This window comes from Erythrolamprus reginae, chromosome 8 (genome assembly GCF_031021105.1).
Source record: "Erythrolamprus reginae isolate rEryReg1 chromosome 8, rEryReg1.hap1, whole genome shotgun sequence".
NCBI lineage: Eukaryota > Metazoa > Chordata > Lepidosauria > Squamata > Dipsadidae > Erythrolamprus > Erythrolamprus reginae.
This window is the reverse complement of record NC_091957.1, coordinates 2269113-2286136: the sequence shown is the minus strand read 5'-3', so window position 1 is coordinate 2286136 and position 17024 is coordinate 2269113. Positions and strand designations below refer to the sequence as shown.

The following is a 17024-nucleotide window of genomic DNA, read 5'->3' as shown; positions in this document are numbered from 1 at the left end:
AGCTTGGTCCAGATGGCCTTCTTAATTCATCCAAGGACCAGGAAGGTTTTTATTCATTTCCACATAACATTTTCTCCCAAGCAAAGAAATCATCTTGTGGGGTTTGGCTGTCCTCCATCAGTTCTCCTGCAAGGTGATGGATGAGAAGTTGACACTTCTGTCCAAGGAGAACATTGGAGAAAAGATTTGAGGGGAAGTGAGGTCCCCTGTGTGATGATGCGACGGAGACGGCTGTCCTATTTTTCCAGGCACAAATGTTTCTCTTTCAGTAGAAGATCTCAAGAAGGAACTCTTGCCGTTCAAAACTTGTGTCAAGCCGGTGCAGAAGTTGGGGTTGGCTTGCCACACTCTCTATAGAAGGCATCATGTTTATGGAAACTTGGGAGGGGGGGATTTTCACGAGGGAACAGATGCAGCCACAAACATTATTTCAAGGGGTTCAAGGCTATCCTGTGCACACCCACCTGGGCGGAAGCGGAAGGAGGACTGGCCACGCCGGCACAATCTGAATGGGCAACGTGACAAAGTGGTGGGTTTGTGGGGGACAAGGGATGTGACCTTTCAACTGGGCGGGAAACACAGATTCAGGTTTTCCAGTGTAGGTGCCAGGAGTCTTTGGAGAGGAGCGGCGTACAAATCTAACAAATTATTACTATTATTATTATTATTATTATTATTATTATTATTGCTCCAGCAATAAATTGGAACTTTGAGGAGTACTGATTTATTTTGAATGTTACCTGGGCCCTTTAGAAATGGATGGAGAACTTTAGCTTCTTCCCTTGGAGAAAGTCTTTTTTCAAAATTAAAAATATTTCTTAATTTATACATAGACATACAAACACGAATATTTAAAAATATTGGCCATTGTGCGACGCACCTGTTTTACATTTCTTGTTGTGCTCAATCTCTATTACATGACTATTATTGTATATATAATATATAATGCATAGACACTGCTCAAAAAAATAAAGGGAACACTTAAACAACAGAATATAACGCCAAGTAAATCAAACTTCTGTGAAATCAAACTGTCCACTTAGGAAGCAACACTGATTGACAATTTCATTTTGTTAGCACATTCAACTTTTATTTATTTATTTATTTATTTATTTATTTATTCATTCATTCATTCATTCATTCATTCATTCATTCATTCATTCATTCATTGGATTTGTATGTCACCCCTCTCTGTAGGGAACAAAGTAATCAATGAGAATATTTCATTCATTCAGATCTAGGATGTGTTCTTTGAGGGTTCCCTTTATTTTTTTGAGCAATGCATATTATATACAGTTTCTGTACATTGATGTTACTCTAGTATCTCTCCTCGGAGAAAATCTTTGTCAACTTTCTCTGCCCACAAATCGAGTGGAGACTTTCCAAAGCTTTTTGGTGCCAAGTTCTTATAATTACCGAGACTATAATGGAATATTTTATCCAGGGTATCAAATGATCTGAACTCTCACCAGAATAAGAATCAGGGATTGGATGGAGACCATCAGACATATTAGAGGACATTTTCCTCCAAGGAGTCGAGCTAACAGATGTGGTTCCTCATCCTACATACTCCAAGCGTACAGTTACAGCCTTATAACCTGATGAATATTAGGTTAACATTATGCTACTCCAGAGATTCAAGCCGCGTTTATTTTTTCTGCATCCTACCTGGAAATGACAAGAGCGAAGTGTGAAATTGTTCAATGCCACGTCGATCTCTTCGTGAGCATTGAAAGCTAGTCTACCTCTCCACAAAGAAAATGGATTTTTTGAAGACTATTAAGACAGGAGTCTCAAATTATTCAACGGCAGCGCCAAGCAAGCAAGCAGTCTTGCAAATTGGTTACCTAGCTAGCATGGCTTATTAAAATATTCCATCTAATTATTGCTAATATTGGGAGAAGGAGAAAAACCTAGAATGAAGTGCTCATTTTAAACAACCTGGCGCGCAAGGAGTAGGATTTCTTTTCTAAAGCGGTGGAAATGATGCTATTTTTCCTCTGGCGAAGCATCAGGTGGGGTGGGGGGCAGAAGGGGACTTAGGGTTGGGGGGTGAGGTCTGGAGCATTCCTGGAATAAGTGGGAGGTGGGGGTGGGGTCCTGGCTGCCCCTAGAGATTTAACACCCGATTTTTGAAATTAGTGCAATGCAGGAAAAAAAAAATTCTATATTTTTTCCACTGTTTTAATGAGCGTTTACTGGTTCTCTTGAAAGGAGAAGCCATTTTAGCTATGGGGTACTCCTCACTTCCTTCTGCAGGTAATCCGTCTATTTCAAACCATCCATTTAGCAAAAGTTCAAAGATATAACAACAGTGAGAAAGTGACTTACGGTTGGTTTTCCACATTGATGTCCAGTGGTCATGTGATCAAAATCCAGGTCTTGGCAACTGACATGTACAGTGGTACCTCTACCTAAGAACGCCTCTACTTATGAATTTTTCTAGATACGAACCGGGTGCTCAAGATTTTTTTGCCTCTTCTCAAGAACCATTTTCCCACTTACAAACCTGAGCCTCTGAAATTGTAACCAGAAAAGGCAAGGAGAATCCTCCGTGGAGCCTCTCGAGGAATCTCCAGGGAGGAAACGGGGCCGGAAAAGGCTAGGAGAATCCTCCATGGGGCCTCTCTAGGAATCTCCTAGGAGGAAACAGGGCCAGAAAAAGTGGGGAGAATCCTCCGTGGGGCCTCTTAGGAATCTCCTGGGAGAAAACAGGGCTGGAAAAGGTGGGAAGAAGCCTCTGTGGGGCCTCTCTAGGAATCTCCTGGGAGGAAACAGGGCCGGAGAAGGCAGGGAGAATCCTCCATGGGGCCTCTTAGGAATCTCCTGGGAGAAAACAGGGTTGGAAAAGGCTGGGAGAAGCCTCTGTGGGGCCTCTCTAGGAATCTCCTGGGAGGAAACAGGGCCTCCATCCTCCCTGTGGTTTCTCCAATCACACGCCTTATTTGCTATAAATTGATTCCTATGGGAAAAATTGCTTCTTCTTACAAACTTTTCTACTTAAGAACCTGGTCACGGAACGAATTAAGTTCGTAAGTAGAGGTACTGTAATCGTTCAGGAAATAGTCAGGCACGGGAAAGGTTTTGTGGCTCCTGTTGTTTTTTTCCCCTGTGGGACGGATCCAAATGGCTCTCTGAGTGTTTAAGGTTGCCGACCCCCTGATCTGAATCAAAGTTGACTCAGCCTTCCGTCCTTCCGAGGTGGGTCAAATGGGGACCCAGATTGTTGGGGGCAAGAGGCTGACTCCTGTAAACCACTTAGAGAGGACTGGGAAGTTGTATTTATGTCTATTGCTATTTTCCTTCCTTCCTTCCTTCCTTCCTTCCTTCCTTCCTTCCTTCCTTCTTTCTTTCTTTCCTTCCTTCCTTTCCTAACTCTGCTCACTGCCAGCAGTTCAATCCTCACCAGGCTCAAGGTTGACTCAGCCTTCCGTCCTTCCGAGGTGGGTCAAATGAGGACCCCGATTGTTGGGGGCAAGAGGCTGGTTGTGTAAACTGCTTAAAGAGGGCTGTAAAACACTGTGAAGCCGTATATAAGTCTAAATGCTCTTGCTAGTGGTGCTGTAACTGCAAGTGGTCACTAAGCAAACTGTTGTAAGTCCAGGACCACCTATGTTTTTGCAAAGAACCCATCTGTGGTGCTGCCTCATCTTTGTAAAATTTTAATTAGGCAAAAGGCTCTGGGTTCAAGACACACGACGACCGTGGAAGACATGAAAAAAACACGGGATGTTCAGTCTTGGAAATAATTTCCTTTTCCTCTGCAAAAAAATCGGTTTCCTCCATATTATTTACAAATATTTTCATAGCACCCTTTGATTATATTCCCAGGCTGGTTTATTCAAAGAGGAAAACAATTAAAATGTAAATACCAACGAGAGAGAGAGAGAGAGAGAGGGAGGGAGAGAGAGAGAGAGAGAGAGATAACGAGGAGAGGGAAGAGCGGAGAACAAAAAAACAAATCAGCTTCAAGACAGGGAAAAAAATATTTAAATCTCGAGACAGGGCACAGGCCAAAAACTGCATATAAATAACAGGAGAAAATTAAAATAAGTGTTTCTCACGGTGACTGAAGGGTTTTAAAGCAACAATCCTGTAGCCCCCCCCTCACGGATATCAAAGGGGGAGGGAGAGAAATGCGAAGGAGGGAGGAAGGGAGGGAGGATTAAGAGAGAGAAAACAGGGAAGACTGAAAGAGAATCATTATGGGAAGGGAGGAAGGAAGGAAGGAAGGAAGGAAGGAAGGAAGGAAGGAAGGAAGGAAGGAAAGATTAAGAGATACAATACATGGAAGATTGAAAGAAAAAATTATGAGAAGGAAGGAAAGATTAAGAGATAGAAAACATGGAAGATTGAAAGAGAAACATTGGAAGGAAGGAAGGAAGGAAGGAAGGAAAGATTAAGAGATAGAAAACATGGAAGATTGAAAGAGAAACCCTGGAAGGAAGGAAGGAAGGAAGGAAGGAAGGAAGGAAGGAAGGAAGGAAGGAAGGAAGGAAGGAAAGATTAAGAGATAGGAAGGAAGGAAGATGAAAGAGAAACATTGGAAGGAAGGAAGGAAGGAAGGAAGGAAGGAAGGAAGGAAGGAAGGAAGGAGCATCATATTTTGGAAACAATGAAGACCATGTAAATGGTGCTGCCAGACTGTCACACAGCCCATCAATGCTACTTTTCATTTCCTCCTATCCTTGACGGTGAGTTATAATTAAATAGCCCAACGAGCTGTCCATTCAGACCTTCCCAATGGTTTGGCCCATCTCTCTGCTCCACCTCAGAGGCCAAAAAAGACCCCCTTGTACCGAGAGGCCGAAGGGTCATTTCTACCTGTGCAAAGGTGACCCAAGGCACGCCATGCCCGAGAGAGAGAGAGTTATTGGTATATTCCACATGGATGCCCCCATCCCAATTTTATTTCCACCAAAGTTTAAAGCGCTATTGATTTGGAGAGAGTTGACTTTTGGGGCAGCCTTCGCCTCCTTCGAATCGCTTTTGCCTCTGCTGATCAAAGAGGATGATAACAATAAAGCCGAATTTCTGAAGTTGGGGAAATTGCTTTTTGTTCAAACAACCATAATGAAAGGACCGGTGGGTGGCGGGTGGGGGCAGCTGTTCCGGTGCCCCTCTTGAGCCTTCAAGGAAGGTGACCCAACCTGGCTTATCTCAGCTTGAGTGAGTATATTGACAAATTTGGGGATAGATTGAAAGCTGACAGCCCAGGAACAGTAGACAAACTCCTGGATAGGCAGGGCTGGAAAGTGAGAGCCGTGCGTTTTAAGCTTCCAGTAAAAGAAGATTAAGCACAGGGAGGAAGCAATTCAAATATTGAACTTGCTAATAAGGTCGAAATGCTTAAAAGATTTACATCGCTTCATCCAGAGAAGCTTAGAATGCCGTGCAGCCCAGACATTAGGAAAACAAACTTTGGTTTGGCCCTTGCCTGAAAATGCCGGGTTACAACTTCTGTGAATTTGAAATTTCAAAGGTTCATGGTTGACACTGTCAGTAGTCCTTGGCTGACAAGAGTTTGTTTGTTGCAACCATTTCAAAGCGACAACGGCACCTAAGACCATCCCCACAAGAGCCAGGGTGGTGCAGTGGTTAGAGGGCAGCACTGGGGGCTCCTTCAGCTAACTGCCAGCTGTACTTCAGCGGTTCAGATCTCACCACCAGGTTGACTCAGCCTTCCCTCCTTCCAAGGTGGGTCAAATGAGGACCTAGATTGTTGGGGGCAAGAGGCTGATTCTGTAAACCGCTTAGCGAAGTGTAAAAGCACCATGGAGCGCTATATAAGTCTAAATGCTATAGATCTTTCAACTCCTACCCTCAAAACGTCGCTACAGAGCACTGCACACCAAGACAACTAGACACAAGAACAGTTTTTTTCCGAACGCCATCACTCTACTAAACAAAAAATTCATTCAACACTCTCAGACTTTCTCCTAAATCTGCACTTCTATTCTACTAGTTTTTCTCATCATTCCTTTCACCCATTTCCTCCCATGTTGACTGTATGACTGTCACTTGTTGCTTATATCCTAAGATTTTTATTAATATTGCTTCTTCATTGCTTATTTGACCCCTATGACAATCATTAAGTGTTGTACCATATGATTCTTGACAAATGTATATTTTATTTTATGTATGCTGAGAGCATCTGCACCAAGAAAAATTCCTTGTGTGTCCAATCACACTTGGCCAATAAAATTCTATTCTATTCTATTCTATCTTCCTTCCCTCTTTCCTTCCTTCTTTCCTTCCTCCCTTCCGCTCTCCCTCCTACTTTCCTTTATTTCCTCCATTCCTTCCTTCCTCCTTCCTTCCCTCCCTTCTTCTCTCCCTCCCTCCCACTCTCCCTTCTACTTTCCTTTCCCCCTTCCCTCCCTTCCTCCTTCCTCCATTCCTTCCTATCTCCTTCATCAGTCTTCCATCCCTCCGAGGTGGGGAAAATGAGGACCCAGATTATTGGGGAGGGCTGTAAAAGCACTGTGAAGCGGTATATATATCTAAGTACTGTTGCTATGAAAAACTGCAGTAACTCACTTAACAACTATGACAGAAAGGTCATAAAATGGGGAAAAATTCACTTAGCAACTATAAAAATGTTGAGGTCAATTGTGGCCATAATTGAAGGACTAATGCTTATTTCTGAGTCACTCTGATTCCTTGCAACCGATCAATCCACATATTGCAAAACGTTCAATTCTTCCTATTCTACCAGACCCCAAAACAATGTCGGTAAACATCTTTTCTTTGGCATTTGTGAATCCTGTCACAGGGGATCGATGGTTGTGCGAGACCAAAACTAGGATGCTTCTGAAGAGTTGATGAAGCTTTGCGGTTGAGAAGCGAAAGGACTTCAAAGAAAAACTAAAAAGTCCATTTGCCTTTTGGAAAAAAAAAATGCACCTTTGGGACAACCATGACCTGGATGACCGAGAATCTCCATAGAAGCCAAAATTATGTTCTCTTCTCTGCCCCGTCAGTTGCCTGGAGGTGATTTTGAAGTTTCCTTAGGCGATCAGCTAGGTTGCTCGTAAAAAAAACATCTCAACAAAGTGGTTGTCAAACGAAGGAGCCAGAAGTCCTATTTAAGACGATTGCTGGTTTGCAGGACAACTCTGCAGAACAGTGTTTCCCAACCTTGGCAATTTGAAGATATCTGGACTTCAGCTCCCAGAATTCCCCAAATATCTTCAAGTTGCCAAGTTACACTGCTGTAGAACATAGAATCTTAGGTTAGAAGGGACCTTGGAGATCTTCTAGTCCATCCCCCACCCACCCCGTTCAAGGCAGGAGACCTTATATACCAGTGATGGCAAACCTATGGCATGGGTGCCACAGGTGGCACGAGGAGCCATATGTGCTGGCACATAAGCCCTTGTGTTAGCTCAGCTCCAACATGCAGGTACATGCCGGCCAGTTGATTTTCAGCTCACACGGAAGCTATGGGAGGCCCTTTTCGGCTTACAGAGGGCCTCCAGGGGAATGGGGGGGGGACATTTTTGCCTTCTCCGGGCTTCAGGGAAACCTCTAGAGAAGACCGGGGCAAGATGCGGCCCAAGGGCCGGATGTGGCCTGCCCGCTGCCTGTGACTGGCCCACGGAGGTCGGTCCAACTTTTCTAGATAAGAACTGGGTGTTCAAGATATAATATATAATTATATATAATATAATATAAAATATAAAATACAGCGGTACCTCATGATACGAACCCCTCGTCTTACGAACAACCCGAGATACGAACCCGGGGTTCAGAAAATCTTTGCCTTTTCTTACGAACTTTTTTCTTCTTACGAACCTGCCACCGCCACCGCGAAGCCCCCTGAACCCGAACGCCAAACCCGAACTTCCGGGTTCGGCATTCGGGAGGCCGCCGAGAAGCCCCCCGGCTGTTTTAAAAGGTGACAGCCGGGCGGCGGGGCTTCCCAGCGGCCTCCCGAACCCGAACTTTTGCCAAACTTCCGGGTTCGGCGTGGGTCTTCTCCAGGTCCCGTCAACCAAACAATGTCGCTTGGCGGGACCCAGAGGAAGAGCCTTCTCTGTGGCGGCCCCGGCCCTCTGGAACCAACTCCCCCCAGAGATTAGAATTGCCCCCACCCTCCTTGCCTTTCGAAAGCTGCTTAAAACCCACCTCTGCTGCCAGGCATGGGGGAACTGAGATACTCTTCCCCCCTAGGCCTTTACAATTTTATGCATGGTATGTCTGTATGTATGATTGGTTTTTATATAATGGGTTTTTAACTGTCTTTAGTATTGGATTTTGTTATATACTGTTTTATTGCTGTTGTTAGCCGCCCCGAGTCTGCGGAGAGGGACGGCATACAAATCCAATCCAATAAATAAATAAATAAATAAATAGATAGATAGATAGATAGATAGATAAAAATAAAATAAAATAAAATAAAATAAAATAAAATAAAATAAAATAAAATAAAATAAAATAAAATATAAAATAAAATAAAATAAAATAAAATAAAATTCTGCGACGTCCAATTTCCAAAGATCCAGGCGCTCTTTCCAAAAATCCGGGCACTCTTTCGTCCACCGCTAGCTTAATCTCGATGTAATTTGCACTTAACGGTTCTTCTTGGCAAGCTATCCCGTAATCTCCTAATAAAGATCTCAGCCTCGCTTGTGCTCGGGTAAAAAAAACATAAGCAAGTCATCAGCCACCGGTAACTTGGCTTAGAGACTGCACCTCGACAGCTGGCAGGCAGGCAGGCGGGGAAAATAGATTGCCGTACCAGTTCTAATAGCTGATCGTTTAGGTCCAAATGAAAGCAAAACAGCTTTGGAGATCCCAGGCCGTCTCCCCACCCAGGCTAATTTTAATCTTCCTTGATCACAAATAAATAATTGGGTTCCCCACCCCACTCCCCTGCCTCCGTGCATTGCACAGTTTTAGAAACATAGAAACATAGAAGATTGACGGCAGAAAAAGAACTCATGCTCCATCTAGTCTGCCCTTATACCATTTCCTGTGTTTTATCTTAGGATGGATCTATGTTTATCCCAGGCAGGTTTCAATTCAGTGACTGTGGATTTACTAACCACGTCTGCTGGAAGTTTGTTCCAAGCATCTACGACTCTTTCGGTCAAATAATATTTTCTCCCACGGCTTCTGATCTTTCCCCCAACAAACCTCAGATTGTGTCCCCTTGTTCTTGCGTTCACTTTCCTATTAAAAACATTTCCCTCCTGAACCTTATTTAACCCTTTAACCTAGCTCCGAATGCCGAACGTGACCCCGAACTTTGCCCGAAGTTTCAAAAAATTTCGGGTTCGTGTTCGGCATACCGATCACCGCAAAATTCGGTACGGACCCGAATTGTGCGGGTTCGGTTCGCCCATCACTAATAATAATAATAACAACAACAATAATAATAACATTAATAATAATAACATTAATAACAACAATAACAACAACAACAATAATAATAATAATAGATTGGTGGGGTTTTGGTGCGCAGCAAGAGGAATCTCGCATGAGGACACGCACAACAGTAAGATTTTGGCGATTTTCGCATGCACAGAAGCTAAAAGTGGGCGAAAATCGCTGAAATCTCGACCACACAAACATCCTTATGCAAGGTTTCGCTTGCAGCGCACCACGTAGCGTAACCTGGAACCCCTTAAAGGCGCTGTCCCTCTTTCTGTGCATGAAGGACATAACTCAGGAACGGGTGGAAGATGGCTTGTGCTGCCTGGCCTCCATCCTAAGGAGCTTATTGCTGAAGTCATCTGAATGCAAATGGTGGCGGGGGTGGCAAAGAGCGGGAGGCTCGTGAAGGGAGTCGGCGATCGAAGCCGATTTGCATGGAGGCCCCCAGGTGGGAAAGGAGGAAAGAGAAACACGGAAGGAAAGGAGGAGAAAGAGCCCGTGGGGAGGGGGGGTATTCTTTTTTTTTTGCTCTTTTGCAGAAGTGGCAAAGTGGGAAAGGATTTCATTCATTCATTCATTCATTCATTCATTCATTCATTCATTCATTCATTCATTCATTTGGCTTCTATGCCGCCCAATCCCAAAGGACTTATTTTGGCAAGGTGCAGCCTTCTCTTTGTGAGCAAGCCCAACTTATACACTTGTTGTTGTTGTCCTTCTTCTTCTTCTTCTTCTTCTTCTTCTTCTTCTTCTTCTTCTTCTTCACCTTCTTCTTCTTCCTTGTTCTTCTTCTTCCTCCTCTTCCTCCTTCTTCTTCCTTCTTCTTCTTCTTCTTCCTCCTCCTTCTTCCTCCTCCTCCTTCTTCCTCTTCCTCTTCTTCTTCCTTCTTTTTCCTTCTTCTTCTTCCTCCTCCTCCTTCTTCTTCCTTCTTCTTCCTCCTCCTTCTTCCTTCTTCTTTCTTCTTTTTCCTTCTTCTTCCTCCTCCTTCTTCCCCCTCCTCCTCCTCCTTCTTCTTCCTCTTCTTCTTCCTCCTCCTTCTTCTTCCTTCTTCTTTCTTCTTTTTCCTTCTTCTTCCTCCTCCTTCTTCCCCCTCCTCCTCCTCCTTCTTCTTCCTCTTCTTCTTCCTCCTCCTCCTTCTTCCTTCTTCTTTTTCCTTCTTCTTCCTCCTCCTTCTTCCCCTCCTCCTCCTCCTTCTTCTTCCTCTTCTTCTTCCTCCTCCTTCTTCTTCCTTCTTCTTTCTTCTTCTTTTTCCTCCTCCTCCTCCTCCTTCTTCCTCTTCTCCTCCTCCTCCTCTTCCATCTTCTTGGTATGTTTTAGCCAACACCCCCCCCCCCCCATCATTTTTGCTGCTCTTCTCCACCCTGTTTCCAGGCCAGTAATGGGCAGCCAAAATTTTTACTGCCACACTGTGGATGTGGCTTATTTTCTGGGTGTGGCTTGGTGGTCATGTGACTGGGTAGGAGTGGCTTGCCAGCCAGGTGGGAGTGTCTTGAACTAAGACATCCTCCCCCAGGCTTTTATATTTTATGTTTGGTATGTATGTGCTGTATGGTTTTAATTACTGGGGTTTTATATATGTTTTTTAATATTGGATTTGTTTTACTGCTATATTGTTTTATTATTGTTGTGAGCCGCCCCGAGTCTTCGGAGAGGGACGGCATACAAGTCCAATAAAAAATTATTATTATTATTATTATTATTATTATTATTATTATTATTATTATTGACATACAACCTCACCAGAGTCGCTCTTTGGGGTGACAATTTATTTATTGATTTATTGATTGATTTTGTCCATTGCACAATGAGAGTTATATTGGATATACATATAGTAAATATATTAATGAAGGTTATAGAGGATATACTCATAGTAATATACTCATAGCTTCGTGTTTCCCACGCTCTCCTTCTTGGGTCGCCCTCTATCTCAGGCTGGGTCGCTAGGCGAACAGGTGCCAATCAGTTGTTGAGAAAAGAGGGGGCAGGAAATGGGCCCCCTGCAACTCCTGCCGGTGCTGGTCTCCCCACCGCTTTCCGAGGAGGAAGAAGAGGATGAGAGAGAGGATGGTCAGCTGGAGCTGGGCACACAGCTTCATTTCCACTGCGTTCCACCCCGTCCTGCCTGCTGCCCACCCCTGTTCCAGGCCCTCGACATCTTTTTTTAATATCGTGGTGAGCCGAAACGGTTGCAACATTTGAAGTGTGGTCCTAGCACTTCACGGGATCTTCATTCCATCCCTCTCTTCATGCAGCTTGGAATTGCGTTGGGTTTCCCCCCCCCCCTTTTTGGCTGCTGCCCCACACTGCTGCCGAGCATTTTATATTCAGCTGTTTGATCTTCAGAAAGAGAGGAGGGGAGTGGGTGGAAAACAGCCCACCGTTGTTCCTTTGTTATTGGCCACGTTTGTTTCTTCTAACATCAAATCCAAAAGCCCATTGGTGGCTTCCCAGCATCACGCTTCATAAAACGAAGAGGCCATTATCTATCGCAAACTCCTCCGAACTGGGGTGCAGCCACCCCAATTCCCTCCGATCGTTAGCGTTGAACAGAAGGAAGGATATAAACACTCTAGGAAACGTCCAGAGATACTTTACGAGAAGAGCCCTCCACTCATCCACTCGCAACAGAATACCCTACGCCAGTGTTTCCCAACCTTGGCAACTTGAAGATATTTGGACTTCAACTCCCAGAGTTCCCCAGCCAGCGAATGCTGGCTGGGGAATTCTGGGAGTTGAAGTCCAGATATCTTCAAGTTGCCATGGCTGGGAAACACTGCCCTACGCAAGCAGACTTACAATCCTAGGCTTAGAAAGCTTAGAATTACGTCGCTTTAAACACGACCTAAGCATAGCCCATAAAACCATCTGCTACGACGTCCTTCCTGTCAACGACTACTTCAGCTTCAACCACAACAACACTCGAGCACACAACAGATACAAATTCAAAGTAAACTGCTCCAAACTCGACTGCAGTAAATACGACTTTAGCAACCGAGTAGTTGATGCATGGAACTCACTACCAGACTCTGTAGCATCATCACATAACTCCCAAAACTTTACCCTTAGACTATTCATTATTGACCTCTCCTGATTCCTAAGAGGTCAGTAAGGGCCGTGCATAAGTGCACCAGCGTGCCTTCTGTCCCCTGTCTTAGGTTTCTCTTTTGCTAGTATCATGTATATAGATATTATTGTATCTTTGTAAATCACCAATAAGTACTTGACAAAACAAACAAACAAATAAATAAATAAAAATATCACTTTCCTTTCTCGGGCAATAAAGTCTGTTCAAAGTCTCATCCCAAACTGAGATTGGAGGGGGATGGAACTGTCCCTGTCCCTTTTGGAAAAGCATAGCAAATCCTGCCTTGCACGTCTGAACAGAGTACAAAGATTGCAGTGGCTTTGTTGTTCTGATGGAAGTATCCGATGCTTTGATTGCTAGGAAACTTCAAAAGCATTGCAATTAACACTTCTTTCTGGAAGAGAAAGCTGAGCCGTGCACAAGCTGCAAAACCCCTACCACAATGTTACTATCGCACAAAAGGACTCCTGTTGTTTGAAAGACCTAACCGATTAATTGTAGGCTATTGTCAATTATTGCCAATGATACGCAATGCCTATCTTGACATTATATTGACCAAACGTCCTCTTCCTCTGTTCTATTTAAGTTTAAAGGGTATTTGCTCTACTCTATGTGTATCTAGAGTAAAGGTTGCTTACTTATTCAGCTCTTCTCTTGTTTTAGTTAAGAGCAAAAGGTTAAACTAGCAATCATGCACTCACCTTATGATAGGGTTTTTAGTTTTTTAATATTAGATTTGTGCCATTATAATATTGTTTTTATCATTGTTGTGAGCCGCCCCAAGTCTTCGGAGAGGGGCGGCATCCAAATCTAATAAATTATTATTATTATTATTATTATTATTATTATTATTATTTTATTTATTTTGTCAAGTACATATTGGTGGTATAATAATAATAATAATAATAATAATATTAACAACAACAATAACAACAACAATGACAACAACAGAGTTGGGAGGGACCTTGGAGGTCTTCTAGTCCAACCCCCTGCTTAGGCAGGAAACCCTACACCACTTCAGACAGATGGTTATCCAACATCTGCTTAAATACTTCCAGTGTTGGGTCATCCACAAGTTCTGGAGGCAGGCAGTTCCACTGATCAACTGTTCTGACAGTCAGGAAATTTCTCCTTAGTTCTAAGTTACTTCTCTCCTTGATTAGTTTCCACCCATTGCTTCTTGTCCTACCCTCAGGTGGTTCGGAGAATAGCTTGACTCCTCCTTCTTTGTGGCAACCCCTGAGATATTGGAAGGCTGCTATCATGTCTCCCCTGGTCCTTCTTGTCATTAAACTAGACATTTACCCAGTTCCTGCAACCGTTCTTCGTATGTTTTAGCCTCCAGTCCCCTGATCCTCTTTGTCACTCTTCTCTGCACTCTTTCTAGAGTCTCAACATCCTTTTTGCATCGTGGCAACCAAAACTGAATGCACTATTCCAAGTGTGGCCTTACAAAGACCTTACAAAGTGGTATTATAAACAGGGAGCAATATACTAAATTGTATATAAACAGGGAGCAAACTCGCTACCGCTGCTGATGTTACTTGGTTGGGTAATGAAAGCTCAGAAAGCATCCAAGATCTCCCAGTCCTCCTCCTCCTCCTCTTCTCCATAAACCCCACTCCCTTCTAGCACTGATAATGTTACCTAGTAGGGTAATGAAACATCTGCAAGAAAACCACCAAGCTCAAAAAGGATGAAGGACCCCCCCATAAACCACACCTGCTAGGCAAGGCAGCTGTGCCTAGAAAGACAGGAGCCAGCTAGAGGGATTTATTCATTTGCTTACTCCGTTTATTGATTCATTTATTAGATTTATACATCCACCGACCGTGCCGAACAATTCTAGGTGGTTTTCAATTTGGGGAAACATAAAAGCAAGGAATTAAATGCAGAATAAAAGGCTGAATGCAATGCCGTAAACATTTGGAATGGAGAGAAAGAGAGAGAACAAACAATCACTAGCCAATAATGGGAATAAGAATCAGAAGAGAATTAATTGGGGATAATCGACATTTATCTCAATAGAGATCTTTCAGCCTACCAAAGCTTCAAATGCACACCCCAAATATAAACCTAGTTTCCTCTCCTTCTATTTGCACAGTGTGGATGACAAATGGTTTTATTTCAGCAAATCAAACATTGTTACCTCCATCGGTCATTTCTCTCCATTCTTTCCTAACCCTCTGGCCATGCCTGAACTTTATATATATATACTGTATATATAAAGTTCTTTTCAAATATATATATAAGGTCTGAATATGAGAATGCAGCTGGAACAAAACCAGTTTTGGACTTTCTTTGCCTGAAAGAATTGCCACATTAATTTGGGGATTTGACCATTAGAAACGTTTGCGATTAGAGAAATGCTGTGAGTTATTGGTTTTTTTTAATTATTTTTGTATACATACACAAACATAACAATGACAAACAAAAAGAAAAAAACCATAACCTAAGTAAAACATAAATTTGAGATGTTTACATCCCCTGCTCATTCAGAGTTGGAGATTTATCCATTTTTACCTTATTTTTGCTAACGCATTGCTACACATTTTTACATATATTTGCATATTTTTCTTTCAAATTTATTTGTTAGTTTCTTAAATTGTCTTTCTATATACAGTGATACCTCATCTTACAAACGCCTCGTCATACAAACTTTTCGAGATACAAACCCGGGGTTTGTAATGGAAGTCTGGAGGTGGGGTTTCCCAGCGAAGGGAGCCTCAGTGAAATCGCAGCATTGCAAAAACACAAAGGTCTGGAGGTGGGTTTTCCAGGTGTTTTTGCGATGCTGCGATTTCACTGAGGCTCCCTTCGCTGGGAAACCCCACCTCCAGACTTCCATTGCCAGCAAAGTGCTCCTTTTTGCAATGCTGGGATTCCCCTGCAGCATTGCAAAAACACAGAAGTCCGGAGGTGGGGTTTCCCATGGAGGGGAGCCTCAGAGGAATCCCAGCAGCGCAACAACGGGCGCTTCGGCTGGCAAAAGGGGTGAATTTTGGGCTTGCACGCATTAATCGCTTTTCCATTGATTCCTATGGGAAACATTGTTTCGTCTTACAAACTTTTCACCTTAAGAACCTCGTCCCGGAACCAATTAAGTTTGTAAGACAAGGTATCACTGTAGTTTCTTTTCTTTTATCCTTTCTTTCCTGTAACCAATTATAAAAATTCTCCCATATCTTATAATATTCTGAGTTTTCTTTCTGTGCATTATTGAATTGTAGCTGAAAAGTTTAATGTGTTTTATAGTTAGAACTCATTGGAAGAAAGTTGGATGGTTCTCTTTTTTTTCTTTTCCACCTTTGTACTCTCCCCTCTATTTTGGAGGCAAAACTAACTCAGCAAGTGTCTTGTTTAACAACATAAAATTCTGGCTTAATTGTAGTCGTATATGTATATCCGCAACCTCACCATTTCTCAGTATCGCTTATAATATGATTTGTGGGGAACAGCCAAGAGAATTATATTGAGTGATTGGAAAAGTACCATGATCCCAGATATCCAAGAATAGATCCGAGAAATATGTCACTTACTCATTTCTGAAAAGGCAATTTCTTTAACTACTAAAAAAAAAAACCCATGACACCGCTTTCCTTGGGCACAGATATCATAATATTTTACAAGAGTAAATAAACTTAGATGCACAGTTTGATATGTTATTACATGATGAAATGAATGTAGGCAGAATTGGGTGATTTATGTTAATTATGTTGATTTTTTAAAGGATTTTTTTTCTTGTTTATTTGTTGGATTGGCAGTTTTTCTATTTTTGGTACCGCCATTTCATAATGTATTAGTTAATTTATGGGGATATTTTTTTTATTTTCAGCCATTTTTTTCTTCTATGCATCTGTCTTCTGGGATATATTGTTTTTAAAAATGGACTAGTTTTAGACATTGGGAGTTGGATGGCACATACATTTAATTAATCATCATCTTCCAACACATTGTTTTCCTCGGTTGACTTGCAGATGTATTGGGCTCTCAACCATCTTAATAACTTTGTCTACATTTGGAAGCTAAGCTGGGTGTCTGTCTTCTTTAATACTTAGCTGGCAGCGCTCCACAAAATGTTATGGCATTGAAATGGAGTAGGATTTTTATTTAAATCCCAGAAAGAGGGATGGATGGATGGATGGATGATGGATGGAGATGGACAGACAGACAGACAGATGATAGAAGGCATGGATAGATTGATAGAAGGAATGGATGGATGGATAAAAGACATACGTGGGTGGGTGGGTGGGTGGGTTGTAGATGGATAAAAGACATCGATGGAGGGATGGAGGGATGGAAGGTGCATGTAGACGGATAGACAGACATACAGACAGATGATGGAAGACATGGATAGATTGGTAGAAGGAATGGGTGGAGGGATGGACAAGTGGTAGATGGATAAAAGACATGGATGGATGGATGGATGGATGGTTGGTTGGATGGATAAAAGACATACATGGATGGATGGATAGATGGATGGATGGACAGACAGGTGGTAGATGGATAAAAGACATGGAGGGACGGGTGGTTGGATAGATGGATGGATGGACAGGTG

At 42.8% G+C, this 17024-nt stretch overlaps 1 protein-coding gene across 1 annotated transcript in view; it reads left to right on the top strand.

The window, feature by feature from the left end:
- FIBCD1 (fibrinogen C domain containing 1) overlaps window positions 1–17024 on the top strand; it is a 44561-nt gene that overhangs the window by 3006 nt on the left and 24531 nt on the right.